The sequence below is a fragment of the Habropoda laboriosa genome, unplaced genomic scaffold (genome assembly GCF_001263275.1).
Source record: "Habropoda laboriosa isolate 0110345459 unplaced genomic scaffold, ASM126327v1 scaffold222, whole genome shotgun sequence".
Lineage (NCBI taxonomy): Eukaryota > Metazoa > Arthropoda > Insecta > Hymenoptera > Apidae > Habropoda > Habropoda laboriosa.
Genome location: NW_017100319.1, coordinates 203,351 through 219,251, shown reverse-complemented (window position 1 = coordinate 219,251; position 15,901 = coordinate 203,351).

The window sequence follows — 15,901 nt, the reverse complement described above, 5'->3', positions numbered from 1 at the left end:
TTTTGTATTTTTGTTGAAAAAAAAAAAAAAAAAAAAAAAAAAAAAAAAAAATTGGTGCTATCGAGACTAATACTATTTTTCATGTTTCATATATTCACTGGTAAAACGAGTCATAATAGACGGTAGAATAAAGTATTTCTTTAAATATATAACGAATCGAAGTTTCCAGGAAAAAGAAATCAAAGTGTTCGTTTTCGATATATCGAGTTAAAATTACAGGTTCGTAGCGAGACCAGTATTAGAGATTTTGCAACGAATATACACGGTGATCGTAACAATTGAGCCACAATCGTGGAGAAAAATTTTGCGTACAAGCTCTAGCATCCTACGAAACGATTTTCTTTTTCACAAATGCACCTACGCAAAATTTTCCTCTACGGTTTCTTTCGATCTTGGCTCAATTACTAAAACGAACCCTGTATAGACGTAGAATAACAGTATAGAGACGTTATTTAGATACGTTCGATCGTATACAACGGATGGAATGAAAAGGTTTTTAACACTTCTCTCTCTCTCCCCTTTCGAACAGTGTTAGAAATACCTTGAAACGGCACATTTTCGAAATTCCAAACGGCAGCTACGTCACGCAAATAGTTTCGCATAGCAGCGCGTTCGTTTCGCAGCAAGACGTTGAACATCTGATTTTGTACATATCAGCGTTCGTTACGAATATACACACTGATACGACGTAGTAAAACGACTGAGGAGGAGATGATAATAACAGGCATTTATATTTTCTAAGATATGAATTAACGAGTTGGCTGGTAGTAATATCGGCCGCGCTATACCCGATATGAAGATTTTGCAAAAGCGGTTGCAACTTTCGATACTAATACGCGCGCGCGGTCAGGCGGTCGAAAACCACAGAACCTTTACGTATTATTTATTTCAACGAACATTGTATTATTTTATACACGAAAAAGCAATGCCTAGTGTTTTCCCATAAAGTTACAACGACACGTGTGAATACTGGATACACGAGAGGAGAATTTTTAAGGACGTAGGTACATAGTTTGTTCTCGTTCTTTCGGAAAGTTTCGTCGAGATCGAACGGTGGATGGAATAGGAGGCGAGTGAGCGTGCGAGCGTGAGGAGAGAAAAAAAAAAAAATCAACGATCGATTTTTTTACATTCTGTATCCAGTTAAGAGAGGTGTGGCATTTATTAGCATTGTACGTGTCACGATATGTAGACACAATCGTATTATGAAATATTCACATATAAATATATTTCATACTATGCGTAAAATGTCGTTTTCTGATTATTTCGCGGATGTATAGATGGAAAGGAAGGCTTTTATTTGGAAAGTAGGCTGTCCTTTGCTGTCCTCTCTGTATTCTCGCAGCGGCACGTGCGAACGGAAACGCGCGGAGTGGCGAGAGAGATAGAGCGAGAGAACTCTCCTCTCTCCGTCCTCCGTTATTCTTTTCCGTTTCCTTTTGCTCTGCCAGCTCCTCCTCCATTCTCCTCCTCCTTCCGTTCCCTCATCCCGCCGTCCTTTTCTCCCCGGATCTCTCGGTCTCTGTCCTTTGCCGCGCTCGATTGCATTGCGCCGTATAACGTGGCAGCGCGTTGCGCCTTGTGGTTACTTCAATTAGGTGGATTCGTGGTTACGTATCGGCGTATTGGAGCAAGTTAACCACGCCGGCACAGAAGGTACGCCAGCCACGGACTCATCACGGACGTGCCTCTGGACTCCCTTGACATTATCGCTAATCATCTGGAATCGATTCTCGCATCGACGAGAAAGCGGGCTCAGGTATGCCGCATGGCATACTCGCGCTTTCCTCTGAGCGGCGGTAGTAGCGGTAGTAGCGACACGGGATTGAATTTGTAGCGGAAAACGTAGCGAATTGGGAAATACGTCGGGTCTTGTGAAAAAAGACGAACACGTAGAAGTACAAGTCGGTGGTACGTACATGTATACGTATCTATTATAAAACAAGCTGACCACCTGGTGGCAAGCATGCGGGGGGCCTCGAGCCGCACGTTGACACAACTCATTTTTACGCGATGTTCCACGCATGATGGGCGGCCCTGCTCGTCCGCAACTAGCATACCGCTTCTCCGTTGTGTTTATGCCGATGCTCTTCTCATCCGTTTATGTACTACCTTTCGAGCGAGGAAAAGTAGGGAATAAGCGTACTTTCTGTTAATTTCGTTCGGTAGAAGTAAAAGTCTAGACGGGGGACGAAGGAAAAAGGGGCATCGAAAAGGATGTTAAAAGGTCTCCGAGGGTCGCTTAAATATGTATGTATGTACGACGCAACGATCGCGTCTTACACGCGAGCATGCACCGTTGAAAATCGTCTGGACGTAGTAGACTGGAGTGTGCAGCAGCTTCTGGTATATCCAGCCAAGCATGGGTTCGGCGATAACACGGTGGATAAGTGGCACGTGTCGCTTGCTCTTCTTTCCACCCGACGGACAATGTTGCTCTTAAGAGAAGCAACGTTCAATATCTAAGCTTTAAACTAAACCAGACACTCGACCGATACTTGGATCGAGACAGCTTTTAGCTTGCCGCTAGAAATTAAGCAGAGCACGAATATTTTTATATATATACGTTCGCAACAATCGTGTGTATCTACAGGAGGAAAATCTTCTCCCCCGTCTCGATTTGGTCGATCGCGATAACGCGTAGATATGTATTCCTTTTTCGTTTTTTTTTTTTCTTTTTTACGACGGCCGTTCTACGAAACCTTTAAAATTCGTCTCCTGATTCTCGTTTCTCGGAGGGTCACCACCACGGAGGAGGGTATCTCTCGCGGGAACGTTTTCCACGTATTTATACCACCTAATCGGAATCTTTGGATTTTCGATCGGTCAACGGGATTTACGACAATCGTACCCGCTTTCCCGCTGCGATTGCTCCACATTTCTATAGCAAATGGAGAAAGAGCGGAAAACGTTGTCGTGGAGGTTGCGCGGTACGAAGGCGGGGCAATCAGGAAGATTCGATCTTTCGGGTTTTCGGCAAACGAGAGACAGAGATGGAGAGAGGTAAGCAGAAGTCGAGAGACAACGTGGGTGGCAACAATAGCTCTCTCGAGCGGGCAGATTCTGGTGGCACGACACGCATTGTACGAGCACAGTTTGAAGGTGATTGATCACCGTTGGTGATCGCGCGTACACGCGTGCATCGCGTCGGGGCTCTTTCTCTTTTATCTTTAACAAGGGACCCATGCTCGTTTAACATGTCCGGTTGACAACGAACTGGTCGTCGTCCCGGTCGTCGTCCCGGCCGTCGTCCCGGCCGTCGTCCCGGCCGTCGTCCCGATCGTCGCCACCGACCAGATCTGGATTTTCGATGGAAGCGTACCGCCGCGGGGGGCAAGCATACCTCGAGATGAGCGTACCGATCTCGAGCAGGTCGGCTAACAGTCGTCTCGCTTTTTCCGCGAGGATAGACGCGGGGAAAGGGTGTACGTGTGTGTGTGCGCGGTGGAAAGCCTGACTCGATCGATGCGAGCGGTTTCGACGCGTGTCACGCTGCTCGCCGTTACGCAAGCCTTACGCCGATGTCCGACTAAATTGCCCGCTATCCGCTATCGTACTCCGTGGGGTTAAAATCGGGGCTGGCCCGCGCCACGACAGAGGGGAGCTCGATAGGCGACGCGATCCTCTTTGTATCGGTCGACGGTGGCCGGTTCTTCTGCGTTTTTATCGCATAAAATCGGGCAGCGTTGCTCGCAGGGTAGGAAGCTCATTTTAATACAAATCGTTCGGTCTCCGTGTGTATACGACGGTGCCGCATGTCGCAGAGGCAACATCGCGTCCCCTGCGCCATCATTACCAACCCCTCGGCGAGCGAGCTTACCCGATCGGTAGCGTCATACGGCAAAACTCCGAGCAGACGTTTACCGTAAGTGGCGTAGTTACGCTTTACCACTCGACAACTTGCATTTTCTTAGGTCCGGGATGTGGGATTTTTGAGGAAGTAGCTGCTGCAATCGTTCCTACGTGGACCAGGAAGGAGGAAGAGAAATGGTCTGGTGATAAAGTCTCCGAACTCTGGGTACAGAGGGTGGGGTGGAAGGGGCGAGGGTAGAAGGTCGGAGAGTGGCTCATCAGGCTGATAACCCAAGAGAAGAGAAGCGAAGCGCGTGTCGCCCACTCACGGTGATTGCTGCCACCAGGTTTGTTCCTCGACTCCTCCGGTACCCCTCCCGCGCGAGCCGCCGCGCGGTGTTCATCGGCATCCCCACCGCGATCCTAGCTATCCCCGCTCCGGATGGATCCGCGCTCCCACCAGAACTTTGGCTCATCCCTACTATTCCCGAGCGCGACCGTTCGACCGTGCCTCCGTATCACCTTCTGCTCTCGAGAGAACCCGGATTGTCCACCCACGCTGCTCCTCTTCTTCCTCTTTCTTTTCCCTTCCCGTTTCACGCCCATTCCCGTCTTTTCTCAATTTCACCTTGCTCAGGGGCGAAAGAGGGAGATATTTAGAGCGATCCGAAACGAAAGCAGTAAAATCGTGGCACCGCGTAGCGACAGGTACGTTACATACGTCGCTGACCACCGGTTTCAGCTTGGACTTTACGACAATCGACCGTTCGTTTAGGTATATAGACGGGAAATTGGTTTATAGGCGAAAGGAAGCAGAGCAGCGAGTAGCCGCGACGGCGGACACCCTTTTGCCGCTTCGTTATTCCCGACGTTTCTCATTACGATTCGATTGCTCAGAGGTGAACATGCGATGCGCTTCCTCGAGAGAAACGAACGTTCCCCGGGGGATGTTCGATCGTTGTCGTAAAGATGATTGGCCGTGGTCGGTTTGCGTGCGTGTTCGCGTCCCCATTCCCGTTCCCGTTCGCGTTCCCGTTCGCGTTCCCGTTCGCGTTCCAGTTCGCGGTCGCGGTCGAGTCGATTTTCCTCTGTCGGCAATTTGGCCAGATGACGGCCGCGCGTATCCGTCGGGAGCGGTCGCCAGCGTAGAGGTAGATATCGGCATGTAAAAGGTCTCTTCACCTAACCTAACCCTCCACCGCGCCGCCGGTATCTGCAGAGCTGAAAACGTAAGGGAGTTAAAACGCGATCCAATTTCTCAGGCCATTGAGTGCGGCGACTGCCATCTGTCTAACGGCTGGCCCCGTGCTTTTTACAGGCGAACCGTGAAATGCGCAAACAGAAGGTCTGGACCTCCTTTACATTTTAATCAAATCATTTCTCTATTAGGTTGGGTTAGGTTTGGATCGAGCACCTTGAAGGAGGAGGTTCCCGCAACGGCGAAGGGTTTAATTTCTTTCCTCGTCGCCTTCGACTCCCCCGGTCGGCGTGGAGGAGGGTCGATGGAACGAGCCGGTGTTTTCCGCGAGGAACGAGGAGGGAGGCGACGAGAGCCGATCCGTAACGCGTCGATCTCCAACCTCGCCGGGATCAATTTAATTTTGTTACAAATAGCTACAACCCTTTGGTTCCCGACTCCCGTGGCGGGCACGTACGCTTCCAATCGGTTAATGACTGTTTCGAGGATCGATCGTTCTCGCCGAGCGAAAGCCTCGCTCGTAATAATCATCATGGTTTCACCGTAATTGCTCCGCGGGAAATGAGAAATAGCTTCGTACACGCCGGCGAGGCGCAATTACGCAAAAATTAGTTAATTGTTCGCGAGTACGCTTTGGCCCGTTGTTGAAAGTAGCACGCAGCGAATAGCGGCGGCAGCGGCGAAGGTTAGTCTGGATAATCGAGTTTCGCGTAATCCGATAACCATATCTACCATATCTACTTAGGTATCTCTCCCGCGTTCCTTTCTTTTCGGAAAATCGGGGAAAAACCAAAGGAAATTTAGCGACGCAGGGACGTGGTACACCTAGCAGATCTGGTCGAACCTTTTTCCGATATACGTACGTCTAGTACAGATTGATATATGTCTATCCGTGACGTTGGCATGTATGGATTTTACGGCGCGTAGCCGTCTGCCACGGATGCTTGATGGCGGCGGTGGAGGCAGATTCATCTTTGGTGTGAATTGGTCAGGGCTAAATAAAGCTGCTCCGATGAGTCTCAGCGGGACCCTTGCCCGCTCGATATACCTACATACTTGCTCTTCATAGATAATTTACCAGGCACGGAATCGCATCGAAGATGGATGCGAACCGTCGTGGTGCGCGTGAATCCCGTCTGTCGAGATCGTCCGCGATAATGTTATTGAAACAACGGTTTCCAACAACCGGTCCGATCAAATATTTACGCGTTCCGATAACGAGCAGTGAAATTGCGCGTGAGAACGGTACCCCGAAATCTCCCTTTTGCTTCTCGACCGACGTCGTACTCCTCTACAGTCGATGTGTTTCGTGCGTTCTCCGACAAGTGGGATATGGTTAGCGTTAGGAGAGGATCGTCGGGCGAAAAAGACGGAAGATCGCCGGAGGAGAGAGTCGGAGGGTGGTAGGTCGGTTGGTGCGCGGCGGAGGGAACGGGGTAGGCATAAGGGGGTCGATAAAGTAGCGATCGCGCACGGGACTCAATTACACGCTCCGGCGCGTGGGGACAACCCTCTCCGCCGCTCTTCTCTTCCCGCTCGACCGCCATCAGCACTCCCGCCCCCGAAGCAAACCCCTTCCACTATCCGGTTTTCCAGGCACCGTTCACAACCGGCTCACCCCTAACCTCCCACTATCCCCTGGGAATCTCTAAAGGGACGACTGCGCTCGACTCGAAGCAGGAAATCAGCCAGACAACTCGACGGCAACGCTGTTCCTGTCGCGAGTTTCTCGCGTGCTTCGCTGCCTCTACCAAATTCGATTCCACCCTCCGCAATTTCGCTATCGCTCTCCTAACGAGACGCGCGATCGTTTTCCAATTTCTCTCTCTCTTTTCCTCTGCCCCTAAGTATTAATAACTTCGTCGTTCGACTGTTCGGCGTTGTTAACGAAAAGGTCGACATCCTCGCGGTACACGTCTCGTGAACTAGGGGAGTTTGTCGTTTGTCGGACATTACGAGCCTCTACTCGATGTTTTATTAATCTCTCTCGGCTAGTGGATCGATCCGTTGGCCGGGAGCTGACATTTCGAGTACCATAATCGATGCCCGAGATGGTCCGACAATCGTCGGATAAGCATATCCATATTACAAACGGTTCGTGACTAAAGCCTTTTAGTTCGGTTCGGATCGCTTCCGTCTGGGAATCGAACCGGTACCGTTTCAAATTCCCTCGGCGATTGGTTTGTATCGCCTGCGTACACCTCCACCGTGGAAATTTCTTCTTTCGCCAGCCGTAGGCACCGAGAAGAAAGCGTCGTTTCGAAGCGAGAGAAGGAGGGGACCGGTAGGCGCAAAAAGGAGCAGCGAAGAGCGCGGAGAGGTAAAGAGTGGAGAGGAGGGAATGATTCAGTAGTGAAATATGTTAGGAGGTCGGCGTAATGCCTTTCTTTCTCCCCTTTTAAAAATCGAGTGTATGAAGCGAGCCAGACAATAATATTTCACATGCCGCGAGGCTAATTGAATGCTACCACGGTAGTTCTGGTCCTTAGCAGGCCCTCGGGAGTTCTCGCGCGTTCTCTCGTCCCCTCCGCCCCCGATCGCCGGTTGGTCCCTTTCGCTCTGCCAGCGGGCAGATCTTCCTACACCGTTCGGTTCCGTTCCGTTCGGTTCCGTTCCTTTCCGTTCTGGTGCCACCGATTCAGCGTCGCGCGGGTCCTCCTCCTCGTACTCTCTCTTTCTCTCTCTCTCTCTCTCCCCGTCGTAACGCGCGCGCACGGGGACCAACGATTCTGCTGGGCCCGCCGTGCGAAAGGACAATAATTAACCGGCGGTTAGTTTACGTCGCCCCCCGTGGTTTCAGGCGTTTATACGCGCCTACCTACGCTCCGAAGGTTCCCAACTTCACCCGTTCGCGCCATCTCACCTTTCCCTATTCCACCCCTACGCGCACACCTCTTTGCCCGTTGAATCGCCCGAATCGGATAAGCTCGATTCCCGCGAGAAGTGGAGCCGAGCGTGGAAATGGAGCAACGTTGGCCGGAGGAACGGCTAGCCGTGAGGGAAGAGGTGGACACGGGAGGGAACGGTTGGGAACGTTTTACCGGCGGGACCGCGCTAGCAGGCCGAGATTCATAAATATGCTTGTCCGTAGGTGTAGCGAGCCAGGCAGAGTCACACCTTCTTATAATTATTAACGGGACAAATGAGCCGGGCCCGTAGCTCGTATACAATAAGAGATTGGGTATGGCGATTCGATTCGCTCGTTTCGTTCGCCCGGCTTTCGTTCCCTTCCGTTCAGCTCCTCGGCCGTTGACACGGCCCCGCGCGGGGCCGTGAAAAAGAACGAAGGAAATCCTCTCCGATACCTACGCACGCGGAACGACACCGGAAACACCTCGTCGTCGTACGATCGAACCTCGAACGCCATTCTCGTTAGCTCTATCTGTTTCCTTCGCCGACCAAACAGAGGACAATGCTCCTCTCGTTCGGTCCCGACGCTTAACCGAGATCGTAACGCGCTCGTTTGTCGCGGCTCGATTTTCGAAGACACCTGCTGTCCGAGATCTTTTCACAGGGTAAAGCTGACTCGTCGAGAACTGACGTTTTGTTATCGGCAGCGAACGGGCCGATTATAATTGTAAATGCTACCATAAAGCAAGGCTAATGCCGGCAGGAGAGGAAATGAATTGGCACGTTGGGGTTAAGCTCCGCGCGGAATCCGCGGGGGGCCGTTGGATGAGCGCAGGGTCGGCGAGTGTTGTGAATGGTTCGGAAGAATAACGTCGGGGCCCGGGGGCCCAACTCGGTCATTAAGTTACGCGCGGCATTAAATCATCGTTGCTGTCATCATCCTCGTTATCTACCGCCTCCGCCGATTCTTAGCACCGGCTATTTGTAGCTGCTCCTCTCGATCGAGAGAGCCAGCTCGAGCTCGATCGGTTCGCGCGACTAATTCCAAGTATCCTCTCGATAGAGAGAAATAGTGTGTACATAGTGTTGGGGAAACGGCCGGGTTGAGGAGCGAGAGGTGCGAGAAAGCTCGGAAACTGGCGAGGTACCTACTTACTTATCCTTATACAAGTGTCCGGGGTATGTGTACGATGGATGTATGCGTGGCTGGCGCGTCCCTCCGCGGGGGGTACGTCAGTGTCCCCCGGTGTTAGCTGGCTAACGTAAGGTTAGGCCATTCGTTCCTATCGTTTTCTTTCTTTCTTTCTTTCTTTCTTTCCTTCGTCTCGTTCCAGCTCCGCGTGGAAGGCTTCTTCGCAGCCTGCCGGTCACCGCATTCCAATCTCTCTCTCTCTTCCTCGTCTTCCCGAGTCACCGTCGCGCTGGCCACCCTTCTCCACCCTTCTCCGTAGCATACGTTGCAGAGGCCTTCTTCGAGGCTTCAAGCCTTCTGACACTCTCGTATACCGGTGGTATCATCGTAGTTGGCTGCAGCCTTTAAGCTTTTATCCCTCTCCAGCGGTGAAGATAACATCGGCTCGGTCCTCTTCTCGGCTCGCCAGCATATAGAATAAGAGAGGAGACCCCACTGAGCGAAGCACCGCGGTGGGTATTCCGGGTACAACCTGCCACTCGTCAGCCCACCCTCCTTAGCGCGCGAGACCGCTCCCTCTCTCTTTCCTTCTCTTTTTCGCGCAATCTCCTCCCTCTCTCCTACCTGCCTCTCCTCTCCTCTCCTCTCCTCCCTCTCGTTCCACTGCGCTACCTATACGCGCCCCTTCGATCGTATGCCCTCTTCTCGAAAACGAACAGATTCGTCCATGCTGGAAACTCTTTCGCTACCAGTATCCAACCCAGTCTGGATGAAACGGGCAAGATGATCGGCGAAGCGAACAAACTCGCTCTCTCGGCGATCCACGGAGCTGATATCGACCACGGGAGAGGTAGGTATCGATGGAAAAATAAAACCAGGATGCCAGTTCGCCAGGATGCATCATCCTTGAAAGGCACCACCTGACGTATTCTAATAGGGCTGAGATCTCGCGCCGACACGTCTACCGATGCCACACACTTGGAACGTTCACGCTCCCGAGGCCTTCTACGAATCCCGACACGGACCTATTCCTGCAATTTCGTTTCAAACAGTTCCACTCGGTTTAGCGTCGTTTCTCACGGGAGCGAGCGAGAGGGGCAAAAGTGACTTGTGCGAGAAACCGATGCAGCCTCGAGTTAACGGCGTAGCTACCGGGCTTACCGTGCCGATGACTACTGGTAGCAACCAGCTGGAAAGGATGATAAGTCCTCTAAACAGACTAAATAGACTTGCTCGCGGACCACGATGGAAATTGTTTTTAGCGAACAAATCGCCTCCCGTTTCACGCCAGCTATTCCTCAAAGGGTCAGCCTTTTTTTCCGTTTACACAGAGCTAACAAGATGTTTCACGGATCACCGTACCCCGGCAAGGGATCAGATACGCTTCAGACGTCTCACAGCCACGTTTCAACTCGCCGGTTTGACGAGCGACCCAACCTGAACCTCTGCATACCATTAATAGGACGCTTTCGGATCTCGATTCGAAAATATCACGTGGAAAAGCACCGTCGTTCGAATAAGAATAAGTTATATTAAATAGAACGGCCCGAGGGCGGGGGGAAACGGTTAATTGGACGATGAGTAATCACCGAGTCCGCAGTTCATGTTGGGTGGTTCCGAAAAGGCAAACAATATCCTTTCATCTGTGAGAAATGAAAGGAATGGGCGCGTCATCGTTTGTCAGCGTTCGAGCGCGGTTTTCTGAAGTAGGTATACGCGCGTTAACGTTGTTTTCGGTGCTACCGTATAATCGTCGCCGCTTTTCTTCAGGCCACGGCCTGGAGAGGGTATATACGGTGATATTTGAAGAGGTTTACGGCGGGGATAGGTCGAGTGGATACGAAACACTTGCCGTGCCCCGTCGAGCCAGGAAAACACTCGAGCGTTCGCCCTAACGAAAACACTAATTTCCCTTTCTCGGTGTCTACGTCTACGCATTCGAAAACGAGGAACCAGCTTTCCGGCTTTTTAGCCGGAGCGTCGAGGGGCAAGCAAGAGTGTACGGACGCGAATGGTGGTCGCGTCCCCCCTGTCCGTGTGCAATTTCTTACGTGGCACTACCTCGGTACGTGATGGTTCACCCGGTATGCAGGCAATAATTCTGACGTTATATCACCTATCGACCTAAGTATTAGGCGGCGACCGATATAATGACGTATCTAAGGCGAAATAGGAGGGTACAGAGAGGCCGCGGGAACGCGCGTTATTACATGCTATTGGGAACTAATTTGAATCAATTTACTTTAGGTGGCCTCTCAGCGCACTTTCTTAACTCGGCTTCGCGTTTAGCGTGGACGTGATGGCGGTACCGCGCGATATTCAAAGGGTGCACGTTATCGACCTACAAACTCTTTCGCCGGCTACTCTTTCCGCCGTACGCATTCCAAATCCAGATTTTTCCATCCACCCGATTCTTTCTACGACCTCGATCCGATCTCTAATCCGTGGATTTCAGCGATTTCATTAAATTCTTCACGCCTCTCCGTTCGTTCCCGCCTCCCCTCGAATCGTAAATCTCCCTATCGAAGGATTTATCGCCGTCGAATCGGTTTCTCTATCGCGTCTGACGACTTATCGGCAGCACCTACAAAAATCGCACAATTCTTAACGACCGGCACGCCGGCACGCCGGCACGCCGGCAAGAGGTTATCGCGAGGTTGGTTAAAAAATAGCGCGGAAACTGAAAGAGGATGGAAAATAGAGATAAGGGTGAGCGGGTGCGTCATGTTCGCGAGAAGATGGTAGAAGTGGTGGGTCGACGGTGGCACGAGTCAAGGGTGGATTCGACTCGGGCTCCGTCCACGGTTCGATTCTCCACGGGGATCGGGATCAGCCGGTAGCCTCCCTCTTGGTCGTTCTGCCGCTCGTAAATCAGGGATTAAATCGGATGCGTGTAATTCGCAGCAGTTTTAACCGTAAACAGTTTAATCTCGGTCGCCTAGTCGAAATCGGCTACGTCAAAACAACCGATTGTTCACGGCGTGAGTAGGCTATACTCTAAACTCTAAAGGGTAGCGCGTACGACACCCTCTCGGATCGGGGAGAAGCGAGAGAAAAATCTGCGCCGATAAGCGGAACCGTTTAATCGAACGTGTTCGAAAGAGGGGGGAGGGTGGTGGGGGGGAACCGTGAACAATGCGATTTATTCTTTCTATCGATCGAGCTTCCAAGTATCGCCGAACGGTCGGACGTGCCCGAGGAAATTCCGATCGATCGGTCGCAAGTCTGGAGGAGGAGGAGGCGAAGAGGGCCGCGTCATCTGTCGAAACAGCTGAAACCATCCGGTAGGTAGCGGTTATCCCATAAAGTAGCTCGTAAGTTTATTACGATCGTTATTAGGCCGATGCATAATATTGTTGGCATTTATAGCGGCGATACCGACGATATCCGAACCCGATATTGCCGGGAGAAAAATGTATTCGTTACTCCGGATCCTCCGCGAGCGATGGAATTGCCCCGGAGGCAGGAAAGTCGACGGCGGAGCGACTTCTCCCGACTTTTCTAACGAATTCCCTCGAACAATTGCGATAGTTTCGAAAGTTTATTCGGCTGTATAAAGCACGTGATACAGGAGTAGTTGGGAGGCAGGGCAGGAGAGTCCTTGGTGTGTGGAGCTACCCCTTGCGGAGGAGGATATTCGGCGACATATGCGTACGTGCGCGAAAGCAATATGCGGCAGAGAAGAGCGGAGAGGAGAGGAGAGGAGGGAAGGCGAAACGGAGGGCACGTCGAAGAGAGCAAGAGGGCGGCCTCTGAAGCGGGATAGTCCGGCCACAGCTTGCGGGGATGCGAGCCTCCGAGCGCACCCCACGAATGTTAACGCGCCGCATTAACTTCGTATTGGTTAGAAACGCGAGCTCCAGCAATAATTCTGATAACGCAGCATGTTGTCGCGTTGCTTGGCATACCAAACGTTCGCCCGCTCGCTCGCTCGCCCGCCCGCCTTCCACTTTTCCCTCTTCTGCTCTTTCTCCTCTCCTTTCCTTTCTTTATACCTACCTTTATACCGTTTCCCTCCCCTTTCCCTTCCGGCGTCCCGAGGACATTGATCGTCGACGAGATCGCATTGTAACCGTAAATAGTCGCGGTTCGATACGCGTCAAAGTTTCATGCGGCTTTTTACCGAACCGCGCGCGGTAACTTTCTAGGACGAGAAGCACTCGGCGGTGGTCGTCGTTCGACTCCCGTAACGCACCCTTCTCAGATAAGGGGTTCTTAAACAAGCCATCTTGCATAAAAATTTGCGAGTGTACTTTTCTCGGAAACGAGACGTCGCGTCTCGGAAGGGGACGATTTTCTCGAACGTTACAAGCCTATAAACGTTAGGGGAAACGGTCGCTGATAAATTAGATAGGTATCTACGACCTTTTCTCCATTTTAATCCATCCTCCTCTCGAGCGCAGACGGCGATGAAGCGCGGAAAGTCGAGGCGGAAAAGGAGATGGGATTGGAAGAGCGAGGTTGCGTAGGCTGGCACGTAGACGGTTAGCGTCGTACGTGGAAATCTCGCGGTGTGCCGCGAGTCGCGGAATCGAATCGCGGTCGATGGAACGTCGAACGGGTGGGTGTTGCTCGATAGGAAGGTAAGAAGGTGTGGGTGTGCGGTGGTAAAAAGGTAGCTCGTAGCCAGCCAGGAAATCTATCCCACATCGGCTCCCTTCTCCATCGCCAGGACCTTTGCTCACCGCCCTGTAATCATCGCGAGTCAGTGGCGGCGGCCGCTAATTATGTTTCATAGCACTTCTTACCCCCACTCTAATATCCACTCCCTTAGGGGCAACTCATCATTTATTTACATCGTATTCGTCCCGAGGGATAACGCAACGGCCTCCATGGTGCGCGCGGTTCGTCTTTTCCGTCTTCTTTCCTTCGGTTCCTCGGACGTGTAAAAGGGGAATCCGCGAAGGAACGTCCGGAAAGTTTCGGGATTTGGCAAACCAGCGTCTAATAGGCGTTCGTGCCCCTCGATCGATTCCGGGATTATCCTTCCATTTTCTTCCCTCCTCCTCTTTGTCGTGCTTTTGCGAAAGAACCACTTGCTACAGCCACGCTCGGTATAGCCGGCAAATTGGTGGCACTTCTGCGGTCGAGCGATTAAGTGGTTTCGAGCGATATCCTCGGAGAAAATTGGCGGGGTTTTCGGGCAGATCGAGCTTTAATTAACCTCTGTCTTTCCACGGGCTTTTCCTCTGACGACCCTCGTCAGTCGTCGTCTCGGTAGCAGCCGGTGGGTAGGTAGGTAGGTTCGCGTCGTGAATTAACCGACCAAATAAGTTGTTCGAGTAGCACCGATAGATGGAATTCCGTGACGAGTCGTATCGGGACTGGAGAGATCGGCAACGTCATCGATCGGATTCGAGAATAAGTGCCGCGTAACCGCGCGGCGATTTGTCCGGATCAGCGTCAGACTAAGCAGATTACGAGCTCTCCCCAAACGAACCTCGAAGAGGAACCGTGGCGACCGTCGCGTCTCTCCTACGGGAGGTCTATCGGTGGATAACATAGGCGCGGAGAAGGGATCGGTTCGCTTGCTAATTCCGACGCGAGTTTACAGCCAAGGAGAAAATTACGAGGCAGCTGTAGGTGATTCTTCTTTTCGGGAGAGTCGTCGATAACGCGCTCGCTTATCCACGACTAAATATAGAGACACGGGGCGGTAAAGATACACAGGCAGAGAGAGAGTTAGGTGGGATGAAGGAAAGAAGGAAGGAAGGAAGGAAGGAAGGAAGGAAACGGCTTCTGCTTCGGACGCGATCCTTTGAAGTGGTTTTCCCCAGGACCGCGAGTATTAAACGGATTCACCTGATCGTAACGGGGGCCGTAACCGGCGAGCGCGACACGTTCGTTTGGAAAAAGCCGAAAGGTTCGAAACGACCGGAAGCGATGCCGCAGCGGCTTCTTCTTTGATAGCAAGTCGGCGAGCAGCCTTTAACCGAGCTACCGTCGCCTTTCCTCTCATATTTTTCGGGCACTGACAAAGTCCTTGTAGGTACCTACCTAGGTATTACAGAGGTAATTAGAAAGGGCCGCACCGAGAGGACGCGAGTTGCGTTCGATCGACCGCTCGATCGAGATAACGCGGCACGAATTTTAAGAATTATAATATTTATCTTTGCCGGATAATAACGGAATTGAATCGCGTGAAATTTCTAACTCGTAACGATATCGCGGCCCGTTTTTTCTACACGTTAAACCGTATAATTACAATAATCCGGCGATGATATCGCGCGCGATGCACGTATCGCTACGTACGTATTTAGCGCGCAAGGCAATTTCCTGCTTTATTATAATAATATCCGGAGCAATCTGCTCTTCCTTCCCACCTCCCGGAGCGTAGGCATCGTCGTTTCGAGGAGCTTCTTATTTTCGAACTCGCCGCGTCTCCGCTAACTCGTGCCTCCCGCCTCCCACCGATTTCCCACCGGCTGGGAATCGTATATATGTACATATAGGAATGGAATATCGACAGTGATCAGAGATCGAGTCAACCACCACCCACCGTTACCTACCTACCGGTCGGCCGGGTTTAAAGCTCCGCCACTAAAACGATAAATTGCGCGACTCGAGAGAGAGAGAGAGAGAGAGAGAGGGTAGAGGAGGAACGAAGAGAGGAAAACGGTGGTCCCTGTCAGCAATTGCCCCCTCTCGTAAGAAAAAATGGCAGCTGCCGTGGCTAGATGCCGCGTACCGAACCATAATGCTGTACCACCCTCCTCGCTTACTCGTCCGCGCGGCTCAGTGCTTTCGAAAGCCGAGGAGAAACGGGAGGCCGACCGTGCCGAAAGAAACAACCTGGACGGGAGTGAAAGAGGAGGATCGTTCCGACGTTCGACGAGGAGAAAGAATCGGCCAAAGTAAGAGAGGAACAACGGAGAACCGCAAAAGAGGGGGAGGCACGTACGCGGTCCTCGACGACCACCACCATCTCT